At 39.5% G+C, this 9051-nt stretch overlaps 1 pseudogene; it reads right to left on the bottom strand.

Annotated features, from left to right (window-relative positions):
- Positions 1-8101: 8101 nt before the first annotated feature.
- LOC133075723 (biogenesis of lysosome-related organelles complex-1 subunit 2-like) lies at positions 8102-8688 on the bottom strand (annotated as a pseudogene).
- Positions 8689-9051: the final 363 nt, after the last annotated feature.

Genomic DNA, 9051 nt, shown 5'->3' on the forward strand with positions numbered 1-9051 from the left:
TTCCTCTGCCCTGACCATCCCAGGGCCAGGTAACAGACAACTGGGGACCAGCCCTATAGCCCAGAGCCCACCGAAACTATTCAAACTGTCCAATCTTAGGCCTGCTCAGCTGCTTACCCTGCCTTCCCCATTCCTTCTCTCAGAAATCACAATAAGGACTCTACACATGCTTTCCCCTCACTCTCTCTGCCTGTGACCAACCTCAGGGTTCCCTCTTGTGGCCATGTGTGGCATGGCGCACCTCCCACCCCCTCCTCTTGGGAACTGAGAGTAACAAACTCTCTTTCTTTTTTTTTTTGGTTGCACCGGGTCCTAGCTGCGGCAGGCAGGCTCCCTAGTTGCGGCTCCAGGGCTCCTTAGTTGCCGCATGCAGCTCCTTAGTTGTGGCATGCGAACTCTTAGTTGTGGCATGCTTGTGGGATCTAGTTCCCTGACCAGGGATCGAACCCAGGCATTGGGAGTGTGGAGTCCCATCCACTGTGCCACCAGAGAAGTTCCCAAACTATCTTTTTGATGGCAATCATATCCTGATCTGTTGGCCTCACCATACACGAATAAAACCAAAATCCCAGGTACATTTTACAACGGTATATTGTAGCACAATTTTCAAAAAAATAGATAATTTTTTAAGAGTCTTGAGAAGACGATTAAGTCAATTATGGTACGTTTATGCTGTAGTGGTTTAGCATGGTCATTAAGAGTGTAGACTTGGGAGTCGAATTTCTTGCATCTAAATCCTGGCTCTCCTGCTTACTAGCTTTGTGATGTTGGGAAGTGACTTATCCACTTGTGTCTTAGTTTTCTCATATTTAAAGTGGGGATAATAATAGAGTGTACCTCTGAGGGCTTTGTGAGGATTAAATGGGTTAAAGCAAGGACAGTGCCAGCTACATAGTAAGCACTCTGCAAATGTTAACTATTATTGTTATGGAATCTGCAGCCATTTAAAAAAGGAGGGAGCTCTGTATGTGCTGACATGGAAAGATACACTAAGGGGGGAAAAGTTCCAATTGTGTCAATATTTTAAAGGAGAGAGATATAAGCAAATACATTTTCTGCAAAAAAAAATTATACAATTATAAGAAAATATGCCCCCTAAAAGTAGCCAAGAGGTTATTTTGGGAGGAAAAACATAGGGATATAGGGGGAAGGTGTAAGGGGGACTTTTGTTTTTTTATTCAATACCTCCTATACTACTTGAAATTTTTATCATGTTCATTCATACTTAAAAATACAGACATTTAATTTTTGGAAGACTGTGGGAACATTTTTCGTTGCTCTTTCTTGTCACCTAGCGGTTGCTGGAGGCATTGCCTGGAATGATCACTATCATTGGTGTTCTCCGTATTCACTATTTCATAAGTGATCCACCTTCTTGATTTAGTATCTTACGCCAAGCAATTCATAGCCTCCAACTTTCAGATGTTAATGAGTTTGGTAACAGTAAGAAACATGCACCCATAGTTATAAAAGTCAAAAGATGTTAAAAAACACAACAAAAACAAAAAAGCATCTAGTTTGGTATCCTTCACTGAATGACCATTTCAGTTTTATATTTATAATCTTGATCAGCCTGACCCATTGGTCCACCTCAAATGATCTCTTACCGATCGGCCCTTACCCAGTGATCTGTCCACTATGCCTAAATTTCTACATCAGTCTGGCTGCCCGAGTTTGATTGAATATTGCTTCCATGATTTCCTTGCTGTGTGACCTTAAGCAAGTCACTTCACCTCTCTGAGCTTCAGTTTCTTCATCTGTAAAATACAGGTGATAACAATAGTAGATCCCTCAAAGGACTGTTGGGGTGTTATGAGTTGATATATCAAGCACAATGACAGGCACATAATACGGCTTGATAAACAACTTTCACTATTAATACCTACAGTCTTCAGATTGCAACTTAACTGTCACTTCCTCCAGGAAGCCTTCCTTGACCTCCTGGCTAGGTCACATCCCTCTCACTAGGGCACAGTTGTCCTTCCTAGCATTTGTCACAGACAACTACTGGATGATTATTTTATTAATGTTTCTCTTGCCTACTAGATCATAAGCCCTATGAGCATGGAGCCTGGGTCTGGTTTTGCCCATCATTCTATCCTCAGCATCTACCCCAGTGCCTGGCAGATAGTAGTTGTGCCATAGGTAATTATTGATAAAGAAATGAATTAATGAAGTTAGAAAACTGAAGGCCTCCAAAAAAATTGATGTTAACTAGAATGAGTGCCATGATTAGGTTCTGATGGACTGAGCCATCTGTGTCATGAGACACAGTAGCAGACCTGGGGTCGACAGGTTATCCTGCAAGATGGTTTGCATACGGTGAATTGGAAAACGGATAAACTGTACACCTCTACCATTTGTCCTAGGACCAATCCTAGTTGTTTTTTTTTTTTAAATTGAGGTGAAATTCACATAACATAAAATTAACCATTTTAAAGTATACAACTCAGTGGCATTTAGTACATTTTCAATGTCATGCAACCACCATCTACACTGAGTAAAAAACATTTTCATCACCCCAAAGGAAAATGCTGTGCTCATTAAGCAGTCACTCCCCATTCCCTCTTCCATCCAGCCGCTGGCAACCACCAATCTGACTTCTTTTTCTATGGATTTGCCTATTCTGAACATTTCCTACAAATGGAATCATACAACATGTGGTCTTTTGTCTCTAGCTTCCTGCACTTAGCATGATGTTTTCATCATCGAGCACAGAATCTTAACCACTGGACCAACAGGGAAGTCCTGACTCCTGAAATTTATAAATCTGTGTTTTTATAATTGGCTGAATTCTAAGATTTAGCCCTACCCTCAAATTCTATGATATTGTAAAGTGTATATTCATCATCACATGAATCAGATAATATTAATCCCATACATAAACCCTCCTGTGAAATCCCACTGACTTGGAATAATATCCAGAATGGTCACTGTGACCAATGAAGTTCGAAAGGATCAAGCTTTTCCTCCTGCTTCCCAATACACTCCAGCCACCATATAAATTGCCTCTATGTTTCTCTAGCATGGGAAGCTCATACCTACCCCAGGGCGTTTGCACTTGCATTTTTCCTCTGCCTGAAATGCTCCTCCCAAACTCTTCTCCCATCTGACTCTTTCTTGTCATTGAGGTCTCAGCTTAACTCTCACCTCCTTAGGGAGGCCCTCCGCGACCATCTCATTTAAAGTAGTACCCTTGTCACTCACATAATTCCATTTTGTTTCCTTCATAGTAGTAGGTCACTCTGAAATTATCTGGCTTTTTTGTTTGCTTGTTTATATATCTGCCTGCCACCAGGGGCCCTTCAACTTTGCAAAGGGATAAACATTGTCTGTCCTGTTATTCCTTTATCCCCAGAACCCAAAACAAAGCCTAGTATATATTGGTTCTCCATAAATATTTGTGGACTGAATACTATAGAATGAACTCCATTTACTTCTCTGCCAGTGACTATTTCTCCGTCACAATGACAGGTGCATCTCAGTGGGGAGAGAACACAGGGATGCCTAGCAAGAAAAGATGGGCACATCTGCCAAACATTGTCAGTGTTATTTACATTGGCTAGATAAATTTCAGAAAGCCTGGTGGAAATCCAAGTAGGCCAACTAAAAGCAAGCTTATAATTCTTTCCCAACAGCTCATACACATTGTGGTCTGTCTTAGCTTGGGCTGCCATAAAAAAGTATCACAGATTGGGTGGCTTAAACAACAGAAATTTATTTTTCCACAGTTCTGGAAGCTGGAAAGTCCAAGATCAAGGTTCTGGCAGGGTTTGGTTTCTCGTGAGAGCTCTCTTCCTGGCTTGCAGATGGTGACTTTATCTTCACATGGCCTTTCCTCTGAGTGGGCATGAAGAGAAAGAATGAGAGAGAGAGAGATCTGGTATCTTTCCAACTTCTTTGAAGGACGCTAATCGTATCAGATCAGGGCCCCACCTTTATGACCTCACCTAACCTTAGTCACCTCCTAAAGGTCCTGTCTCCCGATACAGTCACATTGGGGGTTAGGGTTATGAATTTGGGGGGAATACAAACATTCGGTCCATAACAAAAGGTACTTTTCTCCCCCAGGTCTCTTCAGCAGCTCTAAACTCAACTAGCTGACTAAGTCCAGAACCTCAGATTCCAAATGGCCAGTAGTTGAGAGATTGCACTGGAAGCGTCCATAGTTACTAAAGAAATGCCCCTGCCCAGGAGTCCTTGGAAAGTGATCATCTGGCAGGCATGGCTTGAGCCAGATGTATTTTCCTAGAAAGGGTTGTGAGGAAAGAGGGTCAAGATGTTATTCTCACAATCAAGGGGTTACAGTGCTGGGCAGTGTATAGTCCAGAAATGAGGCAGGGTTCCCTTCCAGAGCTGGGCACCTCTCTTTCTTTTTTCTTAAAATTATATTTATTTCTTAAATAGTTAACATGCACATGGTACTAAATTCAAAAAGTGTAAAATGGAATAAAGTGAGAACTCTTCCAGCAGCCCAGCTGCCTTCCTTAGAAGCAAACAACATTTTCAGTTTCCTATATATTCTTCAGATTTTCTATACTTTTACCAGCACTAACATGTGTATCTTTTTTTTCTCTCTCCCCTTAAATGCTAGCATACTTTGATGCCCTGTTCTGCACCTTTCTTTTTTTTTTTCCTCCTTGTTGATATACCTTGGATATTGATTGATATCAGCATATAGCGTTTCCTCATTTTTTAAGTCTGTATAGCTTGCCATTGCATAGCTATGTCATGATATTTTTTTATTATTATTATTTATTTATTTATTTATTTTTTGTTTATTTTTTAATTTTTGAATTTTATTTATTTTTTTTTTTATACAGCAGGTTCTTATTAGTCATCAGTTTTATACACATCAGTGTATACATGTCAATCCCAATCACCCAATTCATCACACCACCACCCCCAACCACCCGCCGCTTTCCCCCCTTGGTGTCCATACGTTTGTTCTCTACATCTGTGTCTCAGTTTCTGCCCTGCAAACCGGTTCATCTGTACCATTTTTTTTGGTTCCACATATATGCGTTAATATACGATACTTGTTTTTCTCTTTCTGACTAACTTCACTCTGTATGACAGTCTCTAGATCCATCCACGTCTCAACAAATGACCCAATTTCGTTCCTTTTTATGGCTGAGTAATAGTCCATTGTATATATATACCACATCTTCTTTATCCATTCGTCTGTCGATGGGTATTTAGGTTGCTTCCATGACCTGGCTGTTGTAAATAGTGCTGCAGTGAACATTGGGGTGCATGTGTCTTTCTGAATTATGGTTTTCTCTGGGTATATGCCCAGTAGTGGGATTGCTGGATCATATGGTAATTCTATTTTTAGTTTTTTAAGGAACCTCCATACTGTTCTCCATCGTGGCTGTATCAATTTACATTCCCACCAACAGTGCAAGAGGGTTCCCTTTTCTCCACACCCTCTCCAGCATTTGTTGTTTGTAGATTTTCTGATAATGCCCATTCTAACTGGTGTGAGGTGATACCTCATTGTAGTTTTGATTTGCATTTCTCTAATAATTAGTGATGTTGAGCAGCTTTTCATGTGCTTCTTGGCCATCTGTATGTCTTCTTTGGAGAAATGTCTGTTTAGGTCTTCTGCCCATTTTTGGATTGGATTGTTTGTTTTTTTAATATTGAGAGGCATGAGCTGTTTATATATTTTGGAGATTAATCCTTTGTCCGTTGATTTGTTTGCAAATATTTTCTCCCATTCTGAGGGTTGTCTTTTCGTCTTCTTTATGGTTTCCTTTGCTGAGCAAAAGCTTTGAAGTTTCATTAGGTCCCATTTGTTTATTTTTGTTTTTATTTCCATTACTCTGGGAGGTGGATCAAAAAAGATCTTGCTGTGATTTATGTCAAAGAGTGTTCTTCCTATGTTTTCCTCTAAGAGTTTTATAGTGTCTGGTCTTACATTTAGGTCTCTAATCCATTTTGAGTTTATTTTTGTGTATGATGTTAGGGAGTGTTCTAATTTCATTCTTTTACATGTAGCTGTCCAGTTTTCCCAGCACCACTTATTGAAGAGACTGTCTTTTCTCCATTGTATATCCTTGCCTCCTTTGTCATAGATTAGCTGACCATAGGTGCGTGGGTTTATCTCTGGGCTTTCTATCTTGTTCCATTGATCTATGTTTCTGTTTTTGTGCCAGTACCATATTGTCTTGATTACTGTAGCTTTGTAGTATAGTCTGAAGTCAGGGAGTCTGATTCCTCCAGCTCCATTTTTTTCCCCTCAAGACTGCTTTGGCTATTCGGGGTCTTTTGTGTCTCCATACAGATTTTAAGATTTTTTGTTCTAGTTCTGTAAAAAATGCCATTGGTAATTTGATAGGGATTGCATTGAATCTGTAGATTGCTTTGGGTAGTATAGTCATTTTCACAATATTGATTCTTCCAATCCAAGAACGCGGTATATCTCTCCATCTGTTGGTATCATCTTTAATTTCTTTCATCAGTGTCTTATAGTTTTCTGCATACAGGTCTTTTGTCTCCCTAGGTAGGTTTATTCCTAGGTATTTTATTATTTTTGTTGCAGTGGTAAATGGGAGTGTTTCCTTAATTTCTCTTTCAGATTTTTCATCATTAGTGTATAGGAATGCAAGAGATTTCTGTGCATTAACTTTGTATCCTGCAACTTTACCAAATTCATTGATTAGCTCTAGTAGTTTTCTGGTGGCATCTTTAGGATTCTCTATGTATTGTATCATGTCATCTGCAAACAGTGGCAGTTTTACTTCTTCTTTTCCAATTTGTATTCCTTTTATTTCTTTTTCTTCTCTGATTGCCGTGGCTAGGACTTCCAAAACTATGTTGAATAATAGTGGTGAGAGTGGACATCCTTGTCTTGTTCCTGATCTTAGAGGAAATGCTTTCAGTTTTTCACCATTGAGAATGATGTTTGCTCTGGGTTTGCCATATATGGCCTTTATTATGTTGAGGTAGGTTCCCTCTGTGCCCACTTTCTGGCGAGTTTTTATCATAAATGGGTGTTGAATTTTGTCAAAAGCTTTTTCTGCATCTATTGAGATGATCATATGGTTTTTATTCTTCGATTTGTTATTATGGTATATTACATTGATTGATTTGCGTATATTGAAGAATCCTTGTATCCCTGGGATAAATTGCACTTGATCATGGTGTATGATCCTTTTAATGTGTTGTTGGATTCTGTTTGCTAGTATTTTGTTGAGGATTTTTACATCTATATTCATCAGTGATATTGGTGTGTAATTTTCTTTTTTTGTAGTATCTTTATCTGGTTTTGGTATCAGGGTGATGGTGGCCTCATAGAATGAGTTTGGAAGTGTTCCTTCCTCTGCAATTTTTTGGAAGAGTTTGAGAAGGATGGGTGTTAGCTTTTCTCTAAATGTTTGATAGAATTCACCTGTGAAGCCATCTGGTCCTGGACTTTTGTTTGTTGGAAGATTTTTAATCACAGTTTCAATTTCATTACTTGTGATTGGTCTGTTCATATTTTCTATTTCTTCCTGGTTCCGTCTTGGAAGGTTATACCTTTCTAAGAATTTGTCCATTTCTTCCAGGTTGTCCATTTTATTGGCATAGAGTTGCTTGTAGTAGTCTCTTAGGATGCTTTGTATTTCTTCAATGTCTGTTGTAACTTCTCCTTTTTCATTTCTAATTTTATTGATTTGAGTCCTCTCCCTCTTTTTCTTGATGAGTCTGGCTAATGGTTTATCAATTTTGTTTATCTGTCAAAGAACCAGCTCATAGTTTTATTTTTTGTTTTGTTTTGTTTTCCTTTTTAAATTTAGAATCTTGTTAGCAATACATTACATCCTTAATAGAAAAAAACAACCATTTACACAGTAACTCAAAAACCAACCATTTAAGAAAATAATGTAGTAATCAACTGCTGCCAGGGAAAACAGGCCCGCTCGTTTGATTCTACTGGCAAGTCCAGGTTTATGCAAACTTTGAGAGAGTCTCTGTCCTGAATGGATGATGAAGCATTCAAGTAAAAGGTAAGGCGTTATAAGCGTGAGTTTTTGAGGGATTCTGCCTCAGAAGAAGTTCTTCCAGGAGTAGCCACAGTCCTCCAGTTTACTCCAATGTTGCGAAGTTTCTGGGACGACCAGCACAGTTGCCTTTTGAGGAGTTTTGACAATTCATCTGCCTCAAGATTCAGGTCTTATAAAACATTCGTCCCACATTAAAAAAGACTTTGTCCCACAGGAATAAGTTTTTCATCGCTTCTCCAGCTTCTTGTATTTGGCTTCCAGTTTTTTTTGAATACGCATCCAACTTGTAGGCTGCCTGCTCAAGAGCTGCTACCTGCTCCTCAATTACATTGATCTGATCCAGATAAGGCTGTAGTCCAGCATACTTCTGGTTTAAGTCCTTTAAGTTTCTACTAATGTTTACAGTAATATCTTTCATTTCAAGATACTTCAGGCTGGTTAGTTTATTCATGTTTTCCAGAAGCTTATAGTCTTCACTGGTGGCCGTCAGTTCCGCAGTCAGGTAAGTTGCCATCTTGGAGAACATGTCCCAGCAGAGCTCAGTGATGTCAGCCTCAGCGGGCTCCTTTGCTTTCTCAGTGGTCTCCACGGCGGCATCATCCCAAACGGGCTCCTCGCGGTGGGTCTCTGGGACACCCTCGGCCGCCGCCACCATGCCCGGCCCCGCGGTGCTTCCGGTTCTGGGATGCCTGCGCATCGCTCTTAGCTATATTGATCTTTGCTATTGTTTTCTTTGTTTCTATTTCATTTATTTCTGCTCTGATCTTTATGATTTCTTTCCTTCTGCTAACTTTGGGTTTTGTTTGTTCTTCTTTCTCTAGTTCCTTTAGGTGTAAGGTTAGATTGTTTATTTGAGATTTTTCTTGTTTCTTGAGGTAGACTTGTATAGCTATAAACTTCCCTCTTAGAACTGCTTTTGTTGCATCCCACAGGTTTTGGATCTTCGTGTTTTCATTGTCATTTGTCTCTAGGTATTTTTTGATTTCCTCTTTGATTTCTTCAGTGATCTCTTGGTGATTAAGTAGTGTATTGTTTAGCCTCCATGTGTTTGTGTTTTTTT

This window comes from Eubalaena glacialis, chromosome 15 (assembly GCF_028564815.1).
Source record: "Eubalaena glacialis isolate mEubGla1 chromosome 15, mEubGla1.1.hap2.+ XY, whole genome shotgun sequence".
In the NCBI taxonomy this organism is placed as follows: domain Eukaryota; kingdom Metazoa; phylum Chordata; class Mammalia; order Artiodactyla; family Balaenidae; genus Eubalaena; species Eubalaena glacialis.